Source organism: Choloepus didactylus, chromosome 3, assembly GCF_015220235.1.
Source record: "Choloepus didactylus isolate mChoDid1 chromosome 3, mChoDid1.pri, whole genome shotgun sequence".
NCBI classification, from domain to species: Eukaryota; Metazoa; Chordata; class Mammalia; order Pilosa; family Megalonychidae; genus Choloepus; species Choloepus didactylus.
This window is the reverse complement of record NC_051309.1, coordinates 139,001,486-139,028,655: the sequence shown is the minus strand read 5'-3', so window position 1 is coordinate 139,028,655 and position 27,170 is coordinate 139,001,486. Positions and strand designations below refer to the sequence as shown.

The 27,170-nt window shown below is 39.8% G+C and overlaps 1 pseudogene; it reads right to left on the bottom strand.

Moving 5' to 3' along the window:
* Nucleotides 1-14,260: 14,260 nt before the first annotated feature.
* On the bottom strand, nt 14,261-14,636 carry LOC119528816 (annotated as a pseudogene).
* Nucleotides 14,637-27,170: the final 12,534 nt, after the last annotated feature.

The following is a 27,170-nucleotide window of genomic DNA, read 5'->3' as shown; positions in this document are numbered from 1 at the left end:
AACACACACTACATTCTGAATCTTCGTCCATAGGTTCATACTATTGTCATGAACCCATGAACAGTATAGCTCTGTCATAAAGCTTTTGTTTTAAGTATATCAGAGTCCTCCCAGCCTTTGAATGCAAGTCTTAGCCTGTTAATTTTTAAAAAGTTACTACATGCAAATGAGGATGAATAATGTATGCACTGTATTCATTTCTTTCTAGAAAACTGAAAAACCAGAATATCTTAATATAAATTACATCACAAATAGTACATTTCAAAAATACTTTTTGCCCAATGATGACCATTTATTGGTCACACTATTTCACTTCATCCTTTTTCTTGACCATCTCTTAAATGGTCCCAGTGTTTATACCAGAATAACTCTTTGGCTGGATCATCTATGCATGCATAATGCTTCACACAGGGCTTCCTGTCATCTGTTTCAAATTTTATTTCCCATGTATACCTTCTTGTTCCATCATCTATATTCATTTGGAACTAATTCTTGGGTAAGAAGTAATGTTCTTTCCTGAGTCTGTTCTGAATTGTCAGGGGTTTGGGTATTTGAAACACATCTTATGCAAAAACTGAGTATTATGGGTATTAGTGAAAGTTTATTCTACTTTGAATATTTTATGCTGAATTACCTTTAAGATTTAGATTAAACTGGTAATAGTATTTACTAACGTCGATTTATTTTGGAAGTCAATGTCTCTTTAAGAATCTTCAGGGGAATAACACGGCATGGCCATTTGATGACTGGCAAAAGAGAAATTTGGAACTTAATGTGCACAGGTTTGATAAAGAACCATTTTATATCCTTTCAGTGAAAAATAATCTGATAAACAAGGGTTTCCTCTACTCTTCTAATGAAAGAGCAGCACAGTGCATTGGTAGTATTTTCTTATAAACAGAGAGGAACTTTAGATAACAGGTAGCTTCTTCACCTTTGACATTGACATTTGCTCTAAGAAATAAAACCAGCTTTGGTGTTTAACTGTGAACATGCAGATTAACTGGGTACTAGCAAGTTTATACTTAATGAGTTATAGATTAGCTAAAGTGTATGTTGTATACACACTTTAGTTACAGGACATTCCAAGTCAGTTTTTACAATCCATTCAGCCTCAAGAGACTTTTGGGGAAGTTTTCAAGTTTATAGTGTGAAGTCTTTATGGATGTTCTGGCCTGCCTGGGCCAATGGGAAGTAAAGAGAGCCCAGAGAAGCACGTTCTTTGCAGCTACCAGAAGTGCAGATTGCAGCAAGTCCTGGGATATTTACGTGAGAGAGAAGCGAGAAGGTCACAAACACCTGTTTAGCCTTCTCTCTCTGAAAGGATATCTTGGGCTTTTGAAAAGTAGATAAATGATACTAGGAATAATTTATTAAAGTTTTACATTCTGCTGTCAAAGTGAAAATCAACAAAAACTTACTCTCAAGGAGATATTAATTTTTGTCTCAATTGAATTGTAACAAAAATTCTTATTAGACTTGATCAGATTTTCTGGGATTCTTCTGAACCCATCAAAATGTTCCAAAATATTTAAGACACCTGGCTAAAAATCATCTTATTCTTGTATTACATTAGAATGCCTCAGTAGTAGAGACATTGGCTCCAAGAATGCTTTTTAATTTCTCCATTAATTTGAGTGTAGTTTGCCATATATGCAGCCTATTTCTGTACACTTGACGGCTCCACCATCGAAAAAGAATTAAAAGTAATGTTTCATGGTTGCAGATTTTACCAAACTGTTATATAAAACCTCGTTTCTGCCGTATCTCTTCTGTCAGGTGATATTTCCTTTGTTATACAAAAGGGAGTAATTCAGCAAAAAGAAAAAAAAAAAGTAATCCATTTATATTTGACTTAAGAGTCTTTACTTCAGATTAATCAACAAGACATATAACATGTTTAATTATTTCAGGAAATAAGGCAGCTTTAAATACTGCTCTCACCATTTATTCTCTTTCTTGTACAGTTTCAATTGTTTGCAAGTTTCATGAATTGGCAGGGTAAACAGTTGTTAGGTTCCTCCCTGCAGGGTTATAGTCTTTGTTGGAATTCTCATAACTGTGTACAGAAAGGCTCCTAACCTACTTATCTGCTGCTAATGGTTGTGAGTCAGAGAAGTGTTATAACAAGATATTATGTACATGCACACATACAAAGACATGCACCCACCCCTCTACATATATATTCAGCCTTGCTCACTAGTGATTTGCCTCACTTGTGATGTACTGAAGGGTGAATATGCTATTGCTGCTTTCCATAATGGGTGAAATAAATGACTTCTACTCAGTCCTCAAATGCAAACCATCCCAATCTGAAAGCAGCTCTGCTAAAGAAGAATGTGCACCTCATTTTGAGGTAAAGAATTATGCGGAATATGTCCAAGACACCTGCAGAAAATTAAAGACTTTACTTCTCTGTATGTGAAATTCTCATGAGGTAATTACCCTTAGTGTCAGACATAATACTGCTCCCATTAGATGGAACACATCGAGGGAAAATTGAATAGACTTTTTGTCAGGAGTGCTCCTAAGGATTAATAGGGCTGTCTAGAGCGGTAATTGGAGGGTTTTCCCCACTTTGCATGCAGCCATCCTCACTTGTGTCTTTCAGGTTTATTATTAGGCTATTGCCATTCTATTTACCATGGAGGCACAAGCGTCTTCGTTGTTAACATCTCCTGCCAGAACCTTTGTTTCTTTGGAGCAGGCTGCTGCCTTTAACCATTTCCCCTTTTGTGCCGGCCTTGCCTTGCCTCCTTTTATGTCTCTCCTTGGTCACAGTGCCAAGAGCTGGCAGGAAAGGGGTTCCTTTTGCATGCATGGCAAAGATGAAAGTGACCAAATAGGGCCAGATCAGCTAAAGCATCTCACTTTGTTTGAGGGCTCTTTCATCCTTTGGGGAACTTCCTCAGTGGGGAAGGAGCTGCAAGCTAATCTCTCTAACTGTGTTTTGGCATCTGTAACACCAATATCCAGTTTATAGATCTGTACAGCAAATGGTCTCTTTATTTGGATTTTTAGTATGCCTCTACTTATTGCACAGTAAGATTTTTAAGCTAAAAGGAAATCCAGAAATATGAATTTCATATAGTTTTCTCTGATTCTTTAGCATATGGGACCATGTTGAAGGGTTCATACTAAATTGCCACTAGTTCTACTCTATCAGTAATATTGTACTGGCTTACGTTAAACTAAAAGTGGACTTGAAAATAATGGATATGGGATCAGGCTGTTGCACATCAGAATAACTCATTCAGAGTGTGTGAGTGTACGTGTGTGTGTGTGATTGTGTGTGTGAGTGTGTGTGTGTGAGTGTGAGTGTGTGTGTGTGTGTGTGAGTGTGTGTTTTATGAGGAGGAGGGAGGGAGGTTGGGTTGGGAGATGAGGAAAGGATGTATTCATGTGAGGTAATGATTTGAGGTTCTCCTCTTTATATATTGTGTTTCAAGCTAGAGATTTTAGTTTAACTCTGCCTTTTTAATACATATTTGCAGGCTTGTGTACTGAATGAAAATACCAGAACGGAAAATGTTCCATCAGTGGCAAGAGCCAATATGATTAATTGTGATAAAATAAATCAATGAAAATGAACAAATGCCACTTGTCCCATCTATCTTTATTCTTGTTTTATAACTCAATACTGTCATTTTCAAACCACTCTGAATTGATTTTGAGTTGATTTCTTGAAGACAATTAGAGGATTTCATGAAATGCTAATGCTAATTTTAATATAATTTATGTTAATTTTAAATATACTTCCTTTTATATTAAGAGACATAAAGTAACTTAAAGAAATCAAATATTTAACTTTGGTCAATTCTCGTCTTCTATTTATTGTGTGTTTCTTATTCTTCTTACTAGATTATAAAGTCCTTAAACATAAGTACTGTCTGACTTCACTTTTGCATATTTCCTGCTTTATAACACAGCAAACACATATGATTTATAAGCAGATATGCAGATAACACTTTTAATTTAGAGAAAGTTTTGCCTGCTTTCATTTCTAAGCTACACTTAAAATTTTACTCTGTAGTGAATAAAATAAAAATAATGACAGAAAAATTTTAGCTTTAAATTTTGGTCTTGCAAAAATTTGTTCTAAAGCTTAGTAAAATGAGCAATCTTTATTCTGTTATACTGGTCTTGTATTTAATTTCATATCTATCTATCTACATATATGTTACATGTTTGTGTATCTATACTATTAATACAGTTCTGCTCCAGTTTCTGAGAATAAAACATAGGCATTTAAACTTATAGAACTGATAAGAACTCTTTGTTGAAATCAAAGGATCTGACAGGACAACTCTTTCTATGCATTTAAATGTAATTCAGTACTCTAAATTTAAACACATCAATATAAAGTGCATAACATACTGCCTCACATTTAGTAGGTGTTATGGGTTGAATTCTGTCCCCCCAAAACACGTTGAAGTCTTAACTCCTAGTCCTATAAATATGACCTTATTCAGATATAGAGCCTTTGGAGATATTATTAGTTAAAATGATGCCAAACTGGATGAAGAAGGTTCTTAAGCCAATATAACTAGTGTATAAGAAGGGGAGAATTGGACACAGAGGGGAGAGGGCCATGTGATGATGGTGGCAGAGACTGAAGGGCTGCAAGCAAATGAATGCCAAAAACTTCCAGCCACTTCCAGAATCCAGGAGAGAAGCATGGAACAGATTCTTCCTTATAGACGTCAAAGGTAGCAGGGCCCTTCTGAAACCTTGAGTCTGAACTTTTAGCCTATAGAACTGTGAGACAATAAATTTATGCTGTTTGAAGACATCTAGTTTGTGAAACTTGGTTCCCTCAGCCCTAGGTAACTAAGTAGGTGCTCAATAAAAATAACAGCTGCCATCACTATTCTTATTACTATTTTTAGGCATTGTGGAGATGTGGATCCAACACTAGCCCCTAACTTATGCTTAGAGTATGTCCTGGCTCTCTCCTATACTCCCTGTGTGAATGTGGGCAAATTTCTAACTTCTGAAATTCAGATTTCCCACCTCATAAGGTATTTGAAATCATTTGATAAGTTGTGAAATTCTACATAAATAGAGAGTGTTGTTTTGGAAATGTTATTTTCTGGCTCATTGCTAGTGCTCCACGTACAGTATATACCAGCTGCCTATGGGGTACATTACCAAGATCTGCCTGTCCTAAGATTCTTCTGATCTGCGCCTTATGGATTTTGCCTAGAATGTATCACAATGTATTATATGAGATATCAGGTATAAACTTTATGGGACTTAGATTTTCAAAATGGCTGATTCAAACAAAGGCTCGTTCATCAAAACACCTACATTTAAAAAATTTGGTCTAGCCAGCTGAATGCTTTTGAGGGAACCAGGCTGAGAGCTCTGCTGAGACCCTCTTTATTACATGGCGCATACTACAGTTACCAGCCAGCCTTGGCAGGGAGCCTCTGTTGCCAGCCTGAAGGGGCTGTTCAGTCTCTGGACCTCCTTGCTTTCTAGCCCCCCTGCTGATTTTAAGCAAGAGCTTAATTAGTGGTGGTGAGACCTGCCCACCAAAGAATGATGGAAGACCATCAGTTCATGGCTCAAAGATCACCGAGCCTCTAGTAGGTTGTGAAAATATTTTGTCATGACTCATTCTCCACTTGGACTAGTGTCAAAGTGGGGAAACTGAAGTGTAAAAGGCCTTAGATCCCACTCTAGTTCCTTCAAGCATCCAGCTACCTCTTCTGAATAAAATACACACCACCTAAATATAACACAAACCCTTTGGGATTTTGGCTCTTTGGCAGGTTGATCATTGTACAGGCACATAAGGAGTTATTCTTTTATTATGACACATCTCTTTGTATATCTTTGTTAAATGAAATTAGCAAGAAAGTGAGTACATTTTTAAGTGTGTTCATTTTGAAATATTCTTTTCCTCTTGCCTATATTTTTCACGCTAAGGAAACAAGACTTAAGAAAACAGAGTAAAATTTCCCCTCATGGATGCTTACAAAGTGAAGCTAGTAATTTCCTCCTGCTTTTTCTATTAAAAATTTAGCTATTTTCACTTTAACCTGTTGCTTTTTAATCTTTAATCTACTGTTTTTTGAGGTGATTTATAAATAGTAATGTAGAATGCTGAAAAGTGTGCCAATTTTGTTTAACACTTTGTTCAATTTTTTCTAACCTCTCACTACCTCCTAATTTTAACCTGTTTAGAGCTAATTTTAAATTTTATTTCTTATGACTATTTTTGTTAGTCTATTATCTTTCTGTCCCAGATCAATGACTATTTACCTCTAAATGTTCAAAGGAGCAGATTAAGCTCAGTGGTTAAAATTTATTTCTCATTGAATATGCCATATCCCTTAAGGTGTATGATATTTTCCTTAAGACATTTAAGAAACATGTTTCAGTCTCCCAACTGCTCCTAATTGCTAGAACAAATAACATACAATGGGTTGGCTTGACAGCAGAGATTTATTGGCTCATGGTTTCAGAGGCTAGAAGGCTTGCTTCCTCCCAGGGTCAGTATTCTGTTTAACCAGCAATCTTTGGACTTCCCTGGCTTTTGTGTCCTTGTCAATGCACATGATGGTGCCTTCTCCTTACTCTTCCAGGTTTCTTTGACTTCCATGCTTCCCATGGCTTCTTCTGTGTCCAATTTCCTTTGCTTACAAGCAATTCAAACATGTTGAATAAAGGCACAGCCTCATTCAGTTTGGAATAATGTCTTCAAAGGCCCTGTTAACAAATAGTTCACACTCACAGGATCAAGGATTGGGACATGAACATGCCTTTTATGGGGAATGTGATTCAATCCCCAATGTACATTATACTTACAAAGGGCTACAAAATTATAAAAAATAAAATCAATACCCATGTACCCACCATCCAACTTAAGGAATAAAACATTATGCAAATATGCCCCTCCCAGATTATGTGCCTGTGTTGGTTAGGTTTATGTGTCAACTTGGCCAGGTGATGGTACCCAGCTGTCTGGTCAAGCAAGCACAGGCCTAACCATTGCTGTGAGAATATTTGTGGCTGGTTAATAAACCAACAGGCTGTTTTATTAAATCATCAGTCAATTGGCTGCAGCTGTGACTGATGATGTCAATGAAGGGCATGCCTTCCACAATAAGAGAATGCAGTTGGCTGGATTTAATCCAATCAAAAGTTGAAGACTTTTAAGCAAGACAGACAGAGGACCTCCACTTCTTTGGCTGCCCAGCGAAGCATTTCCTGAGGAGTTTGTCGAAGTTGCCAGTTTGTTTCCTGAGGAGTTCATAGAGCATGTTCATCGAAGTTGCCAGTTCATTTCCTGAGGAGTTCATCAAACATCTTCATTGGAGTTGCTAGTTCGCTACCTACCCTACGGAATTTGGACTTGTGCATCCCCACAGTTGTGTGAGACACTTTTATAAATCTTTTATTCATAGATATCTCTCATTGATTCTGTTTCCCTAGAGAACTCTAACTAATACAATTTGGTACCAGGAGTGGTTCCTGAGAAACAGAATCTTAAAATGGACTTTTACACTTTGTTTTCTACTCTGATTAGATTCAAAGGCACTAATGACTCCATTTCCAATAATCAAGAGGACACTGACAGTTCATGGTGTGAGTTGGCAAAGGAGATATGCAAAATAGCACCATCTGATTCTCCTAATCATACTCTTGTACGAAGGAAGGCTCTGGGTGACCGTGTTTTTGACACCTTCGCAGAGTTTTGCAGAATTAAGAGGTATAATGATGTTGGCTGGCTCCTCTTAGATATGTTGGATAAAGTTTTAAGAGAAAGGGATGAGATAAAGGCTTCAAATTTAAAACTTAAATGCTGTATGACAGATGTAAAGGTTTCTATGTGTGCCCTGAAAGAAAATCTTATTTCCTGTGGCCTCAGACTTGAGATTTCTGAAAACCAGATGCAGAGTCTCATTGCATGAGTAGCAGATTTACAACGTAAACTAAAATCTCAACCTCTCAGGGTGTCTGCTGTTAAAGTGAAGGCATTGATTGGAAAAGAATGGGATCTTGAAACTTCAGGTGGGGACATATGGATTGATAATAATGGCAGTGAGGACATTGGACCCTGGATTCTGCGGAGTCATTGTTAAATTTACCTTTTAGTGGGCTGTCCTGAGGAAACAGCTTCCCCACCTCCAGTCTGCTCTAAGGATCCTGCCGTCCAACCTCCACCTAAAGAGATTAACCCCTCAGTTCCTGCTAATCCTGTAATCACCTCCCCGTAGGAAGCAGCCCTCACTCCTCTGTCTGGAGAGATTAATCCTGTTTTATGAGATGAAAATGCAACAGAATGTCCTAAGGTAAATGGCTTGAGGGATACTTCTAACTCTTTTCATGACCCACCCCCACCACCAGTCTTTGCTTCAAGACCTATAATTAGACTGAAGTCCCAAAAGGCCCCAAAGGGTGAGGTACAAAGTGTGACCCATGAGGAAGTATGCTATACTCCAAAAGAACTGTATGAGTTTTCCAACTTATACAGACAGAAACCAGGGGAATATGTGTAGGAATGGATATTAAGGGTGTGGGATAATGGTGGAAGGAATATAAGGTTGGATCAGGTTGAATTTACTTATATGGGCCCACTAAGCAGAGATTCTGCATTCAGTGTTTTAGGTTGACGGGATAGAAAGGGCATTAATAGTTTGGGTGGTTGGCTGAAACATGGATCAAAAGGTGGCCGGCACTACAGGAGGTTGAAATGCCAGAACTGCCCAGGTGTAATGTAGAGGAGGGGATTCAAAGGCTTAGAGAAATTGGAATGTTAGAGTGGATTTATCATGGAAGACCTGCTCACACACCCCTGGAATGTCCAGAGGACACATCTTTTACCAGGACTGTGAGAAATAAACTTGTGAGACTAGCTTCATCATCCCTGAAGAGCTCTTGTAGTTTCCCTTCTCTGTAGGTCAGATATTACTGTAGGAACTGCTATCACTGAGCTGGAATCCTTAAACACAATGGGGATAATCAGATCCTGAGTCAGCAGAAGCCAAGTGGCTACAGTTAATGGCCACAGACATGGTGGGCGTGGCTCCCATAATGGAAAACAGGCTCAAAGCAGCAATGAAAATAATCTGACTCACAGAGACTTATGGCATTGGCTAGTAGATCATGGAAGTAGTAAAATAGATGAGCAGTCGACTAAATTCTTGTTTGAACTATATAAGCAGAAGAATTCTAGGTTAAGTGAACAAAAGTCTTCCTTGAATTACAAAAAACAGAGAGTCATGGCCCCTTAATCAATTCCCAGACTTGAAAGAGTTTACAGATCCAGAGCTCCTTGAATGAAGGGAAGGCCGGGTACCCTCGGGGAAGGACCCTGTTACACTGCCAAGAATTTATACTGTTAATCTTCCTCCCAGCCTTCCCCAGGAGGACCTACGAACTTTTACCAGGGTAACAGTGCATTGGTGAAAAGGAAATGATCAGATATTTTGTGGATTATTAGATACTGGTTCAGAAGTGACATTAATCTCAGGAGACCCAAGATGTCACTCTGGTCCACCAGTCAGAGTTGGGGCTTACGGAGGTCAGGTGATCAATGGAGTTTTAGCTCAGGTCTGTCTCACAGTGGGTCCAGTGGGTCCCTGGACCCATTCTGTGGTTATTTCCCCAGTGCCAGAATGCATAATTGGAATAGACATACTCAGCAACTGGCAGAATCCTCACATTGGTTCCCTGACTCATGGAGTGAGGGCTATTACGGTGGAAAAGGCCAAGAGGAAGCCACTAGAACTGCCCCTGCCTAGCAAAATAGTAAACCAGAAGCAATACCAGATTCCTGGAGGGATTGCAGAGATTAATGCCACTCTTAAGGACTTGAAGGATTCAGGTGTGGTGATTCCCACCACATCTCCATTCAACTGTCCCATTTGGCCTGTGCAGAAAATAGGTGGATCTTGGAGGATGACAGTGGATTATTGTAAGGTTAACCAGGTGGTGATTCCAATTGCAACTGCTGTTCCAGATATGGTATCATTGCTTGAGCAAACCAATACTTCCCCTGGTATCTGGTATGCAGTTATTGATCTGGCAAATGCTTTTTTCTCAATTGCTGTCAGCAAGGACCACTAGAAACAGTTTGCATTCAGCTGGCAAGGCCAGCAGTTCACATTCACTGTGCTACCTCAGGGTTTTATCAACTCTCCAGCCCTATGTCATAATATTTTCTGCAGGGAACTTGATCATTTCTCCCTCCCACAAGACATCACACTGCTCCATTATATTGATGACATAATGTTGATTGGTCTAGTGAGCAATAAATAGCAACTACTCTAGATTTGTTGGTAAGGTATTTGTGCGGCAGAGGATGGGAGATAAACCCAACAAAAATACAGGGGCCTTCCACCTCAGTAAAATTTCTAGGTGTCCAGTGGTGTGGGGCCTGTCAAGATATCCCTTCTAATATGAAGGATAAACTGTTGCATTTGGCCCCTCTTATAACCAAAAAAGAGGCACAACACTTAGTTGGCCTCTTTGGATTTTGGAGACAACATATTCCTCACTTGAGTGTGCTACTCCAGCCCATTTACCGAGTGACCAGAAAAGCTACTAGTTTTGAGTGGGGACCGGAACAAGATGAGGCTCTGTGACAGGTACAGGCTGCTGTGCAAGCTGCTCTGCCTCTTGGACCATATGATCCAGCTGACCCAATGGTGCTGGAAGTGTCAGTGGCAAATAGAGATGCTCTTTGGAGCCTTTGGCCAGCTCCTATAGGAGAATCGTAACACAGGCCATTAGGATTTTGGAGTAAAGCTTTACCATTCTCTGCAGATAACTACTCTCCATTTGAAAAATAGCTGTTGGCCTGCTACTGGGCCTTAGTAGAGACAGAATTCTTGACCATGGGCCACCAAGTTACCATGAGACCTGAGTTACCTGTCATGAGCTGGGTATTGTCCAACCCACCAAGCCATAAAGTTGGGCATGCACAGCAGCACTCCATCATAAAATGGAAATGGTATATATGAGGTAGAGCTCGAGCAGGTCCTGAAGGCACAAGTAAGTTACATAAGGAAGTGGCCCAAATGCTCATGGCCCCCACTCCTTCCACCTTACCTTCTCTTTCCCAGCCCACAGCTATGGCATCTTGGGAAGTTCCTTACAATGAGTTCACTGAGGAAGAGAAAACTCGGGCCTGGTTTACAGATGATTCTACACGATATGCAGGCACCACCCGAAAGTGGACAGCTGCAGCACTGCAGCCCCTTTCTGGGATTTCCCTGAAGGACAGTGGTGAGAGGAAAGCCTCCCAGTTGGCAGAACTTCAAGCAGTGCACCTGGTTGTTCACTTTGCTTAGAAAGAGAACTAGCCAGAGGTGCATTTGTATACTGATTCCTGGGCTGTTGCTAATGGTTTGGCTGGATGGTCAGGGACTTGGAAGGAACATGATTGGAAGATTGGTGACAAAGGATTCTGGGGAAGGGGTATGTGGATAGACCTTTCTGAGTGGGAAAAGGATGTGAAGATATTTGTGTCCCATGTAAATTCTCACAAGGGTGACTTCAGAAGGTTTTAATAATCAAGTGGATAAGATGACCCATTTGGTGGATACCAACCAGCCTCTTTCTCTAGCAACTTGTCATTGCCCAATAGGCTCATGAACAAAGTGGTCATGGTGGTAGGGAGGGAGGTTATGCATGGGCTCAGCAACATGGACTTCCACTTACCAAGGCTGACCTGGTCACAGCCACTGCTGAGTGCCCAATCTGCCAGCAGCAGAGACCCACACTCAGTCCCCGATATGACACCATTCCCCTAGGTGATCAGCCTGCTGCCTGGTGTCAGGTTGATTACATTGGACCATTTCTATCATGGAAGGGGCAGTGATTTGTTCTTATTGGAATAGACACATACTCTGGATATGGGTTTGCCTTACCTTCGTGACATGCTTCTGCCAAAACTACCATCCGTGGACTTAAAGAATGCCTTATCCACCATAATGGTTTCCAACACAGCATTGCTTCTGACCAAGGAACCCACTTCACAGCAAATGAAATGAGGGAATGGGCACATGCTCATGGAATTCTCTGGTTTTAACATGTTCCCTATCATCCAGAGGCAGTGGATTGATAGAACGGTGGGATGGCCTGTTGAAGACTCAATTATGGTGCCAACTAGGTGGCAATACCTTGCAGGGCTGGGGCAGTGTTCTCCAGGAGGCAGTGTATGCTCTGAATCAGCATCCACTCTATGGTGCTGTTTCTCCCATAGCCAGGATTCGTGGGTCCAGGAATCAAGGGGTGGAAACAGGAGTGGCACCACTCACTATCACTCCTAGTGGTCCACTAGGTAAATTTTTGCTTCTTGTCCCTGCAAGCTTAAGCTCTGCTGGCCTACAAGTTTCTGTTCCAAATGGCGGAGTGCTTCCACCAGGAAACACAACAATAATCCCATTGGACTGGAAATTAAGACTGCCACCTGGCCACTTTGGGCTTCTTTTGCCTCTGAATCAACAGACAAGGAAGGGGATTACTGTACTAACTGGGGTGATTGATCCTATCAAGGGGAAATAGCACTGCAACTACACAATGGAAGTAAAGAAGAGTTTTCCTGGAATATAGGAGATCCCCTAGGACATCTCTTAGTACTACCATGCCTTGTGATTAAAGTCAATAGAAAACTGCAACAACACAATCCAGGCAGGATTATCAATTGCCAAGATGTTTCAGGAAAGAAGGTTTGGGTCACCTCACCAGGCAAAGAACCATGGCCAACTGAAGTGCTTGCTGAGTGTCAAGGGAACATGGAATGTAATGGAAGAAGCTAGTTATAAATATGAACTACAGTCATGTGACCAGTTACAGAAATGAGGACTATGATGGCATGAATATTTCCTCCTTGTTTTTTTATGATTATGTTTCTACTTGTCTGTAAAACAAATATCTTTGCTTTCTTCTCTGTCTTATTCCCTTATCATATGGCATAAGCTGTATTATTCGTTTTGCTGTATTTAAACTAAAGGAAATCAATTTTAAAAGTTAATGACACCCAAGGACTTGCACCCTATTCTGGAGAGGTGTCTTGTGTTTCCATTTGTGCTGCACAGCAGAGTATTGTTAGGTGAAATATATGTCTGTTATTGTTCCCTACTTAGAGATAAAATATGGTTTTAGGTGATGTGTATAACTGCCTAGTTGACAAGGGGTGGACTGTGATGGTTAGGTTCATGTGTGAACTTGGCCAGGTGATCGTACCCAGCTGTCTGGTTAAGCAAGCATGGGCCTAACCATTGCTGCAAGGATGTTTGTGGCTGGTTAAGAAACCAACAGGCTGTTTTATTAAATCATCAGTCAATTGGCTGCAGCTGTGACTGATGACATCAACAAAGGGCGTGTCTTTCACAATGCAGCTGGCTGGGTTTAATCCAATCAAAAGTTTAAGATTTTTTTCTTTTTTTCAGACTGAAATTTGAAAATTTTTATTGCTTCTGGACTCTATTTCCTCTGTAAATTTTTGGTTCAAACTGAAAAAGCAAGATATGGTCAGCATGTATAGTAAGACCCATTAAATATATATATATATATTCACACACATATATATCATTTGGTTATCTCTGAATAGTGGGATTCCCCATGCTTTGTACTTTATTTCTTTCTTCCTTTCTATATGTGAATCTATTACAAAGAATATATACATTACATTTACTTCAAGAGCAATTAAAAGACCACAATTACCATTTAAGTAATTTCTTGTTCACCTGTAGTAAGTATGTGCTGCTATCACTTGGTATCAGAATTTTTGTTGTCCAAACTTATATACCAAATAGATTTGGCTAAATTTTCAGTTAAATTCTCACTATCCAAACTTCTACTTTTTGTTTTCCTAAACTCAGTAATCAAATAGATTTGGAAGGTGAGGATTCTTTTAATTGCTTTTTTATATTATCATCATTTTTGGCTCTAATTTTTTCTTCCCCTTTTTCTTTCTCACATACTACTAATTTATATTATTTTTGTAGTTTATATATTTGCTGAAAGGACAAATATATCTCTGTTAGCTCATTTAAATTCATGTGGCAGCAAAGCAGATTGTAAATGACATATTCTAACAGAGAAATATAACTTTGAGGAAACTCAACTAGGAGTAGGAGTGCTCTGAGGACAATGGGAATCTCCACACAAGGATCTGATACTCCTTCTGGGAGCAAGATGCTACAACCAGTGGAGATGGACAGGCGATCTAAAGACCCAGTATCCTTCACCTTCCAAGGAAGAAGAGAGGGAGGCATTGCTAAGTAGCTGAGAAAAAAGATCAAGAGTCTTCTTTTTCCTGGAACTTGAAGTTGTTACAGGTGTAGAAGACAGTCTGCCCCTCATTGGCATAGCACATCTGTCTGGTGTGGTATGCCATTCCTTCATGACCACAATCGAGAGCAGTGTCTGTCAACCATGGGCCCTTGGAACTCTGGTCCTTCTTCCACTGATGTAGGCATGGCTGTTCCCAGTTTGTGGAACACAAATGAGGTCTTCACAACCTTCCCTTTGAAGTCCTGCACGTTGATGGAGAAGCCACAGCAAGTACAAATGACCGTATCCTGAGTCCCAGGCAGAGATAGAACTGAGCCACAGTCTGGGCAGAAATCTAGGTCCAACTGGAAGCTGGAGCAGGTGTTGGTGAGGTCCATGATACACAGATGGTCGAGGGTTGGGGCAGGGATGAGAAATTTATTAACTAAAGAGAAGTTTTTTTAAAACCAACCTCACCACTCAGGGGTCTTTCCTATCCTGTCCCAGGATCTGGGCATAAATAACTAAAGCCCTCCTTCAACACATGCCTCCTATTTCAGTGAAAGAGTGAGCCTAAGTGTCCGACATTCCCAGCCCACATCAGGTACCAACTGGCCTGGTACCCTCTAGTTGAAGACTTAAGTGAGACAGATAGAGGACCTTCACTTCTTTTTCAGCTGCCCAGTGAAGCATTTCCTGAGGAATTCATTGAAGCTGCCAGTTCATTTCCTGAGGAGTTCATCAAACATCTTCATTGGTGTTGCTAGTTTGCTGCCTGCCCTATGAAATTTGGACTCGTGCATACCCACAGTTGAGTGAGACACTTCTATAAATCTTATATTCATAGATATCTCTCATTGATTCTGTTTCCCTAGAGAACCCTAACTAATACAGTTCCTTTCCCTTTCTGTACTTTGCATCCACATGTTTATATGTGTACTCTAACAGCATCATGTTTAGTTTACTTGTATTAGGCTTTATGAAAATGGAATCATAATGTATGAGGTATGTATTCTGTGCCTCATGTATTTTCTCAACATTGAGTGTTTGTGTTGATATGTTTAATATGGTATATTTTCTCTGCTGTAGAGAATTTCAATATATGAGTATACCACAATTATTTATCCACTCCACATAACACACATACCAATATACCAGCAATAGCATAACCCATGTTGGTAAGCACTGTTTTAAATTTAGTTTTATTGAGATTGTTCACATACCATACAATTATCCAAAGATCCAAAGTGTATAATCACTTGCCCATGGTACCATCATACAGCTGTGCATCCATCACCACAATTAATTTTTTTTCAATTTTTAGAACATTTGCATTAATCCAGAAAAGAAATAAAAACAAGAAAAGGAAACTCAAATCCTCCCATACCCCTAACCATCCCTCCTCCATTATTGACTCATAGTATTGGTATAGTACATTAGTTACTGGTGATAAAGAATGTTAAAATACTGCTAACTGTAGTACATAGTTTGCAATATTTATATTTTTTCCCTATATACCCCTCTATTATTAACTTCTGGTTATAATTCCATTCATTTGTTCTAGTTCATGAAAGAGATTTCTAATATTTGTTCAGTTAATCACAGACATTGTCCACCCCAAGATTCACTGTTTTATACATTCCCATCTTTTAACTTCCTACTTTCCTTCTGATGACATACATGACTTCAAGCTTTCCCTTTCCAACACGTTCACACACCATTCAGCACTGTCACCTACCATCACCTCTGTCTATCTCCAAACACTTAAGTTCAACCTAGTTGAACATTCTGCTCATGGTAAGCATTCGTTTTTGATAAACATTTGTAATTGTTTTCGTTAGGAACAATGCTGTTGTGCATGTTCTCATACAAGGCTCCTGGCACTCAGTTGGTAAGATTTTCTCTTAGGAGTGGAATGACAGGGCTGCAGGGTATGTACATATCCAACTTTAAATCTAAAGTGTTTTCCAAAGTAGTTGTACCAATTTATATACACAGCAGCTGTGGATAAGAGTTCTTCTTATCCCACATTCTTGCAAAAATCAATATTGACTCACTTTTAAATGAAATTGTATCCCATTGTGTTTTTAAATTGCATATCCTGATTACTAATGAGGATGAACTTGTTTTCAGATTTACGGGTGTTTATGTTTCCTCTTTTGTAAAATGCCTCTTTATGTCTATTACTATTTTTGTTTTGGGTTTTTGTCTTTTATTACTCTTATGATTGATTAATAAGAATATTCTACATATTCTGAATATTAATCCCTGTTGTTTACAAGTGCTGCAAATGTTTTCTGCTACTTTTCAGCTTCTCTTTTTACTCTCGTCATGGTATATTTGAGGAACATTCTTAATTTGAATATAGCTGAATTGATCAATCTTTTTCTTTATGGTTGTACTTTTTTTGTCTTAGTAATGAATACTTTCTTATACCAAGCTCATCAAAATACTATCCTGTCAACTAAAAGATTTATAGATTTTTATTTTATAAGAAAAAAAGTACTTAATATATCTGGAATTGAAGTTTTGTGCATAGTGTGAAGTAGGATCCTTTTTTCTTGTTTTATTTTCTCTTATGAACAACAGCTGTCTAAGCATCATTATTGAATGGTCAATCCTTTATCTATGGATCTGCAGTGGGTCAGTTCAGTAAGGATTCATTTATATAGCTTTGAGTTGTTTTCTGTGCTGTCTTATCTCTATTCATCAGTGTATTAGTTAGGGTTCTCCTTGGAAACAGAATCAATGAGAGATGTCTCTGATTATCAAATTGTAAAAGTGACTCACGCAACTGCGGGAGCACATGAGTCCAAATTCTGCAGAGCTGTCAACAAGCTGTCAACTCCAAGGAAGATGTCCGACGAACTCCTCGGGAAACGAACCGACAGCTTTGATGAACTCCTCAGGAAATGAACCGGCAACTTTGACGAACTCCTCAGGAAACAAACCGACAACTTTGACGAACTCCTCAGGAAACGAACTGGCAACTTCGACAAGCTCCCCAGGAAATGCTTCACTGAGCAGCTGAAAAAAGAAGTGAAGGTTCTCTAACCGTCCAGCTTATAAGCCTCCAACTGATCACCCGGACCAAATCCAGCCAATTGCATTCTCTCATTGTGGAAGCATGCCCCTTGATGAGTCATCAGTCAGCTGCAGTCAATTGACTGATGATCTGACAAACCGGCCCGTTGGATTATTAACCAGCCTCAAATATCCTCACAGCAATTGTCAGGCCAGTGCCACCTAGCCAAGTTGACACATGAACCCAACCATCACAGTCCACCCCTTGTCAACTTGGCAGTTGTACACATCACCTAAAACCATACCTTCAAAATGAACATTACAGCTTATGCCTTATGATAAGGGGATAAGACAGAGAAGAAAGCAAAAATATTTTCTTTACAGACAAATACAAACATAATCATAACAAAACGAGGAGGAAATATTCATGTCATCATAGTCCTCGTTTCTGTAACTTGTCACGTGGCCGTAGTTCATATTTATCACGACCTTCTTCCACTACCCATTCCATGTTCCCTTTACCCTCAGCAAGCACTTCAGCTGGCCGTGGTTCTTTGCCTGGTGGGGTGACCCAAACCTTCATTCCTGAAGTTTCTTGGCCATTGGTAGTCCTCCCTGGATTGGGTTGTTGCAGTTTTCCATTGACTTGAATCATGGGGCATGGTAGTACTAAAAGAAACCCTAGGGGATCTCCTGTATTCCAGGAAAACTCTTCTTTACTTCCATTGTGTAGTTGCAGTGCTATTTCCCCTTGATAGTCAGGATCAATCACCCCAGCCAGTACAGTAATCCCCTTACTTGCCTGTTGATTCAGAGGCATAAGAAGCCCAAAATGGCCAGGTGGCAGCCTTAACTTCCAGTTCAATGGGATTATTGTTGAGTTTCCTGGTGGAAGCACTCCTCCTTTTGGAACCAAGACTTGTAGACCAGCAGAGCTTAAACTTGCAGGGACAGGAAGCAAAAATTTCCCTTGTGGATCACTAGGAGTGATAGTGAGTGGTGCCACTCCTGGACCCATGAATCCTGGCTATGGGAGAAACAGCACCATAGAGTGGACGCTGATTCAGAGCATACACAGCCTCCTGGAGAACACTGCCCCAACCCTGCAAGGTATTGCCACCTAGTTGGTGCCGTAATTGAGTCTTCAATAGGCCATTCCACCGTTGTATCAACCCAGCTGCTTCTGGATGATGGGGAACATGGTAAGACCACAGAATTCCATGAGCATGTGCCCATCCCCTCACTTCATTTGCTGTGAAGTGGGTTCCTTGGTCCGAAGCAATGCTGTGTGGAATACCATGACGGTGGATGAGGCATTCTGTGAGTCCACGTATCGTAGTTTTGGCAGAAGCATGTCATGCAGGGAAGGCAAACCCATATCCAGAGTATGTGTCTATTCCAGTAAGAACAAATCACTGCCCCTTCCATGATGGAAGTGGTCTGATGTAATCAACCTGCCACCAGGTAGCAGGTTGGTCAGCCCGAGGAATGGTGCTGTATCGGGGACTGAGTGTGGGTCTCTGCTGCTGGCACATTGGACACTCAGCAGTGGCTGTGGCCAGGTCAGCCTTGGTGAGTGGAAGTCCATGTTGCTGAGCCCATGCATAACCTGCATCCCTTCCACCATGACCACTTTGTTCATGAGCCCATTGGGCAATGACAGGAGTTGCTGGGGAAAGAGGCTGATTGGTATCCACCAAACGGGTCATTTTATCCACTTGGTTATTAAAACCTTCTTTTTCTGAAGTCACCCTCTGGTGAGCATTCACATGGGACACAAATATCTTCATGTTGTTTGCCCATTCAGAAAGGTCTATCCATATACCCCTTCCCCAGACTTCTTTGTCACCAGTCTTCCAATCATGTTCCTTCCAAGTCCCTGACCATCCGGCCAAACCATTAGCAACAGCCCAGGAATCAGTATACAGACGCACCTCTGGCCAGTTCTCCTTCCAAGCAAAGTGAACAACCAGGTGCACTGCTCAAAGTTCTGCCCACTGGGAGGATTTCCCCTCACCACTGTCCTTCAGGGATATCCCAGAAAGGGGCTGCAGTGCTGCAGCTGTCCACTTTTGGGTGGTGCCTGCATATCGTTCAGAACCATCTGTAAACCAGGCCCGAGTCTTGTCTTCCTCAGTCAACTGACTGTAAGGAACTCCTCAAGATACCACAGCTGTGGGCTGGGAAAGAGAAGGTAAGGTGGAAGGAGTGGGGGCCATGGGCATTTGGGCCATTTCCTCATGTAACTTACTTGTACCTTCAGGACCTGCTCGAGCTCTATCTCGTATATACCATTTCCATTTTATGATGGAGTGCTGTTGTGCACACCCAACTTTATGGCTTGGTGGGTCAGATAACACCCACCAGTTGTAAACTGAAAGAAAGGCGATCTTTGTTTTAAAGTGGCACAGAATTTGGCAAAATTGAGTCCTGGTGTCAGATGGAAGGAAGAATTTGAAAGCGACAACCTGAAATACTTAGCTGAGGAGATCTCCAGACTACATGTGGAGGAGATACGCTGGCTTCTCCTTGCAGCTTATAGTAAAATGCGAGCAGAGAGAGATAAACTTAGAACTGAACTCTTGGGTTCAAAGAGACCAGAAGCTGATTGCTTGGAAAATTACGAGCTTCCAGGGGGTGGAATCCCAGGAGCTACAGCCCAATGTGAGGATGTAACCAAACATGGAACCCAGCTGCCATTTCAGTACAAGCCAAGTTTGGAGATGGAATTATCCAGAAAGGATTTGTGGAAAGTCCTATTGTCTAATGGCTTTGATCTCTGCATGCTTCATGTAAAGCCAACAGAATTTTTGCGAGATCTTTATAGACAGAGCCATTGCCGGTCTGGACTGGAGGAGACAGACAAGGAACAAATTGAAGGAAAAATTTCTTCAAAGACAGAGCCATGGAGGTTGAGGTCTGGAGTCAAGAGGTTTAGGGCTGGAAGAGCGGAGCAGCCCACACGCATGGAAAGGGTGAGTTTGCCCCAGAGGTCGAGGGTGGGCCTTCCACCTCGATGCTCTGGAAGAGTTTTGCCACCCGAGGTCTCAAAGAGGGTTGAGCACATTTCCAGGGAATTGGGGAGAGCCTGGCTGCCACCCCACTGTTCTGAAGGGGTTTAGCGTGTGCCCCGGAGATGGAAGGGAATCCGGGAGCTGCCCCGAGGTTTGAGGAGGGTGGGGCTGAGAAGGTGGTCTCCCCAGTGTGTGGATATGTTGGAGCACTCACCCAAGCATTTGGAGAGGAAACAGCTGCCAAAAAGGCCCTTGGGAAGGGTTAGGCTCCTGCTCTCTCAAGCCCCAAGGATGCAACATTGTTCTGTAAATGACTCTCAGACTTTGAAATCTAATGGAGTTTGTCCTGCGGGTTTTAGGAACTGTTTTGCTCCTGTTTACCCTGTTTTCCTTACTGTTTCTCCTTATGGCAATGGAAATGTTTATCCTATGAATGTCTGTCCTTTGTATATTGGGAGCACATAACTTGTTCTAAGTTCACAGATCCACAGCTAAAGAAAATTATGCCTTAGGATTGGCCATGCCTAAATTGATTTTGCTGGGATTTTGTGCTTAACTATTGTTACTGAAATGATTTGTTCCTGTGATATTGTTATGGGATGAATGTATTTTGTATTTGGAAAGATAATGTCATTTTCGGGTCCAGGGGTTGGAATGTGCCAGTTTGAGTGTATTGTGTCCCCCAAATGCCATTATCTTTGTAGTTTCTTGGGGCAGAAGTTTTTGTGCTGGTTGGATTTGCTTGGAATGTGCCCCACCCAGCTGTGGGTGATGATTTTGATGAGATATTCCCATGGAGGCGTGGCCCCGCCCATTCAGGGTGGGCCTTGATCAGTGGAGCTATATAAATGAGCGGACTCAGAGAGAGGGAACTCACGGAGTGCAGCTGGGAGTGATGTTTTGAAGAGGAGCAAGCTTGCTAGAGAGGAACGTCCTGGGAGAAAGCCGTTTTGAGGCCGGAGCTTTGGAGCAGATGCCGGCTGCCTTCCCAGCCAGCAGAGGTTTTCCGGATGCCATTGGCCATCCTCCGGTGAAGGTGCCCCGTTGCTGATGTGTTGCCTTGGACACTTTGTGGCCTTAAGACTGTAACTGTGTAGTGAAATAAACCCCCATTTTATAAAAGCCTATCCATCTCTGCTGTTTTGCATTCTGCAGCATTAGCAAACTAGGACAATCAGTATTACTTATGTTTCTCTACAGACTGTATCTATCATATTTATGATACATTTTAATAAGCCTTAATAATTGGCAAGGGAAGCTATCCCTTCTTTATAACTTGTCATGCAAAATTTTCTTTCTGAGCCTTTGTAATGTCATATGGATTTTAGAATTAGCTTGTTATTTATATCCCATAAAAAAGCCCTATTCTGATTTTGATTGGAATTGCACTTAGTCTATAGGTTAATTTGGGGAGAATTTTCATCTTAATGATACTTGTTGTTCCTATCCAAAAACATGATATACTGTTCCAAATAAGGAGAAAATTTTTAAAAAGTCTTTAATGAGGATTTATAATTGTCTTCATGCAGATTTTACAGATCTTTTATTAGGTGTATTCTGTTACCTTTCTTTTGTTGCTTTACAAATAACATTTTCACATTTTAATTGGGACATTTTATTTTAAAAAGTATAAAAATTCTAAATTTCAGCCTAATTATTTATAGTACAACCAATTATGTGACCATCAATCAATTCAAGACATAGAATATTGCTAGTACTCTAGTAGCCCATTTACATGCTTTCCGGATCCTAAACTCTACCTGATGTTTCCCTCAAGCTACTACCCTCTCTCTCTTTTCTCCTTCATAACTAAATTTCTGGAAACCTTTTTCTACATCTGTTGCTCCCTGCCTTTTCTTTACTGAAACCTTCTGCAGTATGTCTTCTGCCTTTACCCCAACTGTTGCTACCACAACTGTCAATGACAATAAATGTAAGGAACATGCTTTAGGTCTTATAATTTTTTTCTTAGTAGCTGATAATATAATTGGCCATTCTTTTCTTCATGAAACATTCTTTTTTTTTGACTTCCATGACCCCACACTCAATATATTTTCTCCTAACCACTAACCACAACAGCTTAAGCATTTTTTTTTTCACAGAATATTCTTGCTCTAACTGATGGATTTTGTTCTGGACCTATCTCCTTCCACTCTAAATAGGCAAAGCTGGTAAACTCACCCACTTTACTTCTCTCTATTACTTTTTTTTAGTGTAAATTATTTTTAAAAACATTTATTGTAACACATATAAACTCAAAATTTCCCATTTAAACCACTTTCAAGTGTACAATTCAGTGGTATTAATTATATTCACAATATTTTATTACCATTAATAACAACCATGACTCCAAATTTTTCATCAGCTCAAATAGAAACTTGGCACACATTAAGCAATAACTCTCTCTTCTCCTCCTATCTTCTCTCTTCCCTACCTTCCTGCTCCTGCTGATCCCTTCCCTTGTAACCTGTAATCTATTATCTGGCTCTGTGAAATCTGCTTATTCTAGGTATTTAATATAAGCAAGATATACAAAATTTGTCCCTTTGCATTCGGTGTTTCACTCAACATGATGTTTCAATTACTTCCGTTACACTGATGACTAATTGTTTGCACCCGAGTCTCAGGTGGACCTCTTCAACTGCATATTCCACAACTCACCTGGATGTTCCTTAAGTAGACACTCAGTATGTCCAAAACTGACCTCATTAACTTTCCTCCAAAATCTGCTCTCGTTTTGCAATCCCAATCATAACAAATGCCACCACGATTCAGGCAGCTCTCCAAGGCAAAAAGCTAAAACAAATATTCCCGACTGATTCCCTTAGTTTCCTCAACCCCCCATCCAAGGAATCATTATGGCCCATTAATTTTATACCCAATGATTCTGTGAATCTCCACTAAGACATCTGCAGATCAGCCTCCCTCATCTCTTCCTTGAATTTTTTTAATCCTCTGTTAAATTCCATCTTGTCTTCCTTGAATTTTTATACCAACTTTCCAAGTGATCTCTCACCCTCTAGTCTGCATTTCCCTCCAGTTCAGTTTTCTTAAGTGCAGCAAGAGTAATTTTGGGGAAAAAAACATTATCATGTTACTCCTTGTTTAAAACTTCTATTTGCTCACCATTTAACTCAATTAAATTTTTTTACAAAGCAATCAAATCTCAGAATGGCCACTCATGATCTGGCTTCCTCTCCTCCCTCCCTTCACCGTTTTTCTTTATTTCCCACAATCTCCTTCAGTTCTGAGTGTGGATATCATGTTGTCTGGAAATCCTTCATGAGGCATTTTCTCCCCCACTCCCTACCATCTTTCTTCCCTAACAGGCTATATTTCCCATTTCCTAGAGCTCCATATACTCTATTTTAGTCACATGTTTATTTGTCTGAATCTCCTCTACACTAAGCTCTGTGAGTAGAGTGACCAAAGTTTTTAACAAAAATACTGACAAGCTGCTTCAGACTACTTTAAAATAAGTCATGATATGAGAAATTTATTGGCAGTGATCTGTATTACAGTAATCTCTGTTTTGCATTAGGTTACATTGCCTGATTGTATACCATGACATAATAATACTGTTCTTTAATCTTGGGGGAAGAAGGTATTTACAGGCTTGATCGTTTTTCTCTTTATTATAAATTCCAATACAAGACTATCTGTGGAAGCAGAACCATGTCGTTTTTTTCATTATTGTGTACCAAGTGCCTAGCATAGGGCCTGACACATATTCGGTACTTATTAAATAATTGCTATGTGAGTAAATGAATGAGAGGATGTAGGAAAGCAAGTAGAAAGTGTGTTGTCATTTACCTGGGGAAATTAGGTGGACTGTTGCATATTTAATCAAGCTCAAGTATGCAGCAAAAGAGCAGGTGCAGTATATGGAGAAAGGTTTGGAGATAACAGTGCTTCCATGATCATTTTCTTATCTTGCTTATTACTGACCTCCTTTCCAAAACAGCAATTTAGTGCAACGCTTTCGTTTGAAAGGAATTCTTTTGTTTGGAAGAATAGAACATGTTTGCTTTTGATGATGAAACTATCAAGCTTTCCTGCAACAATATTGAAATAAAATTTCCTCCTTTAACATTTTGGGCATCCACTACCTCTGCCTCTACCCACCTCTGAATAGTTACTACTGAAGAAATTGTAAAAATTCTCTAGGTTGGTCGGTTGCCAAACTTTCTCTGTAAAGAGCCCGATAGTAAATACTATCAGCTTTGCTGACCCTAGAGTCTCTTCCAACTACTTAGTTCTGCCTTTATAGTGTGAAAACAGCAATAACCAATATGCAAACAAGTGAGCATGGCTGTTTTCTAATCAAATTTTACTTACAAAAATTGTTGTGGGATGTATTAGCCCAAGGACCATCATTTGCCAATCTAAACCCTAGAAGAAATATTGGAGGGAGGTGGAAAGTCTATGATAGTAAACCTAGATTGGGGCTCAGCTCTATATTTACAGCTTACTTCTTTTCATTTTATAAAAAAAAACAGTTGAAAATGAGCAGCAGAGCCTATGCAAGTGGGAAGAGTGATAGGTCCTGCACCTCCAGCGATTTCACCAAACATGCCTTTGGTTGGATTTCCAACTTTCAATATGCTTTTGACTTTCAGCTTGAAAAGGAGCTTGTTTAGAAATATAGTTTCTCTGAAATAATGGTTTCAATATTTATTTTGCATGAACAAGATATGATTGAGATAAATTTGGGCTACTTCCAAGGTAGCTCTAAGGACTTCTGTGGTATATCTGTAAGTGTTTACAAGTCAGAATTTGCAAACTATTTTTGAACCAGGAATAGCTGCATAACTGAATACTTCCTCATTGAACGCACAATGATTACCCCAAGAGAAAACAAACACAGTAAGAACAGTCTGACCACTTCAACAGAATTTTAATAAGTTCCAGCATATGTGGCAAGTGTGGATATGGCAAAGAAAGAAGCTGTTTCTCTGCCATATGCTTCTACCCACAAATTATACATGCATATCTCACTACTATATCATCAGCGCTACAATCTAGTTTGGGAAAGAAATGTCAGTAAGAAATCCTAAGCTAAATTCATATTTTGTGTTGTAACATATTTTTGCAAAAGCCTATCCCATGATTTCTCTTGATGCAACAATAATTAAACTATTTCATTCAAGTTCTGGTGCTTGGCAACCTGGCAGGGCATTTCTCCAGCATTGTTACACACTACCCATTCGGATTTCACAACAGTCTATAATCAGAAACTGATCCACTTCAAGAAAAAGTGCTTTGTGTGTTTTCTGCAGGGGAACTTCATTGGCAGCTGAAAATTGTGTAGACTCAGAACTTTCCAAAACAGTGAGAAAAAATTAGAACAGTTGTTTTAAAATTTTCGAGTGTATAAAATGACCAGGTGAGTTTGTGCAGATGCTTGGGACTTGCCTCTAGAAATTATGATTGCATAAATATGAAGAGATGTCCAGGAATCTGCATCTTTTATTTATCACTGAAGGTAATTCTGAGGCAGTTGGACTACAGACTTCACTTTGAGAAACACTGCTCTTAAAACTTACTTTTTTGTGCCACATGGGTCTGTAGCAAATAACTCATTGGGATAGAAATTTGAATTTCACCTTTGGGTTGCCTCTAATGTGTTTTCTGGTGTATAAAAATTTATGATTTAAATTGTAGACTCCATTCAGCAAGAGCCCTACTGACTCACACATTCAACAGTTATACCATAGAAACTACAATAAAGAGGCAGATGCTTGGCTCCTGCTGTTAATGTGATAGAAATGATCGTATTCAGCAGCAAAATCTAAAATGAGACTGAGTGAAACCTAAGCAGTCAAGTCAGTTTTCAGAAATATAATCCATTCCTAAGAATAAAGAACAATAGTGTGCAAATCATTGAGATCATTACATTAGTCAAACATTTTAAGAAGAGATTTGTATGTTTCTGCCTCTGTTTTATAGATAGCCAGACCACTTAATCTTATAATTCTCTCAAATGACTTCCAAGACAACACTCTAAGAATGAATCAAAATGACATTTCATGAGTTTCACACTTGAACTCATTAAGCAAATTTTGTGATAATAACTGGATTATTAATAAATAGTCTGGAAATATATACTATAGTTTTGTGATTGAAGATCTGTAATTATTTCCCCTAAAAGTTTCTTTCTTTTCTTTGAAAAACTGTGTAGTAAATATTTAGAAGAAATGTAGCTCATGAAGTTATAGCTTCAGATTCCTTCCTTCTTTCCTCCCTCTTTTCTTCCCTTCTTTCCTTCCTCCCTCCTATCCTTCCTCCTTTTTAAAAATACACATTTAAGGAACACTTCGCTACATTTTGTAGTGGTATGGCTTTAAGGGTTCTGGTTCCTTTATTTTGATCCTTTTCCTGATTAACCTACTTCTGAGGAAACATTTTAATTTCTTAATGACTAATTTCTCCATTATCATCAACAGCAAGATGATACTGTGTGTGCATTTCAGGGTACATAGAGAGTAGAAATGACATCAAAAACTTAGGTTATTGCAAAGTGCTGATGGATAAGCACAGACATTCCTGTCTTCTATAAGAGAGTGTGTTAAAGTAAAGTAATTTATTTTGAAGTTGAATTTTACAAGTTTATTTAAACCATCATTTCTCAGGAGAACTATAGCATATGCCAGAGAAGAAGCTCCATTCTGTGGCTTTATGTCAGCGTTAATCTGGCCTGACCCTTTGGTGAATAACTGCTCTTAGAAATAGATTGCTGGCCTTGGTGAGGAAAATAAACTTTCTGAGTCCTGGCAAGCTCCATAACTTACATCTGATCCACCTTACAACTGAGCCTGTGTTTGTTACACTATCACAATATTGGTCACATTTTTTTTTAGAAAATATTTAATTGTATATCAAGTTGAAAGCAATACA